Below are 1116 nucleotides of genomic sequence, written 5' to 3' on the forward strand. Positions count from 1 at the left end.
TTGGCCTGGAAAAGAAAGAGGTCGGATGGGAAGGGGAAGGAAGCAGGTTAGGAGAGAGGCAGTCCTCCGTGGGCTGTGAGCATCTCTACATGTTTTTCTTGGGTGCACCCAGCACGCAAAGCCCTAACCACTTCTGAATGCGGAAAAACTCAAACTGCGTTGTCCTCTGCTCTCATACCACAACAATCAACACAGAAGACTTCTGTGACCAGATGTTGGCGGGGAGTCTGTACCAACAAACAAGCAATCAGTTCTGCAGCAGAAACCAGCTGGACGTCCTCCAATTCAAGTCCGTTCTGACACTATCTACCTCAAGACAGCCTCAGATCCCACAAGTTGAGGGCTGAGTCCCACAAAACTGCCTCCTCTCTCCCCTAGACACCAGTGTAAGCCTGGGCCTCCAAAACGTCTGACCACGTAGCTTCAACTTGGTATTCCCACAACCCCTTTTTGGGTTTAATTTGCTGGACAGGCTCACAGAACTCAGAGAAACACTTACGTTTACCAGTTTAATACAAAGGATATCAGAAAGAACACAGGTGAAGAGGCGCACAGCGGGAGGTATGTGGGGAGGCGCGCAGAACTTCCATACTTGCCGTAGGTGCACTACCCCTCAGAAACCTCCACATGTTCAGCTGTCCCAGAAGCTCTCTGAATCCTGTCCTCCTGGGCCTTTTTTGGAGACTTCCTTGGATAGACATGACTGAAGACAACCACATCAGATGGTGACTGGACAAAAAGCAGATGATCTAATACTGATAGACTGAGTGGGGAAACCCAGGGAGGCCTGTCTGTCCATATTCTCCTTGGCCTCTCTGTGCTGCATTTGTTCCTTCAGGGTATGTGGCAGGACTGTCTCTGAGATGAGGGTCTTATGACCTCCGATCAGAAAGACTGCCTTGGGGCCGGGAGCAGTGGCTCATGCCTGTAATCCCAGCACTTTGGGAGGCCAAGGCGGGCAGATCACCTGAGATTGGGAGTTTGAGACCAGCCTGACCAACATGGAGAAACTCCGTCTCTACTAAAAATACAAAATTAACTGGGTGTGGCGGCACATGCCTGTAATCCCAGGTACTTGGGAGGCTAAGGCAGGAGAATCACTTGAGCCCGGGAAGC

Source organism: Piliocolobus tephrosceles, chromosome 7, assembly GCF_002776525.5.
Source record: "Piliocolobus tephrosceles isolate RC106 chromosome 7, ASM277652v3, whole genome shotgun sequence".
In the NCBI taxonomy this organism is placed as follows: Eukaryota; Metazoa; Chordata; class Mammalia; order Primates; family Cercopithecidae; genus Piliocolobus; species Piliocolobus tephrosceles.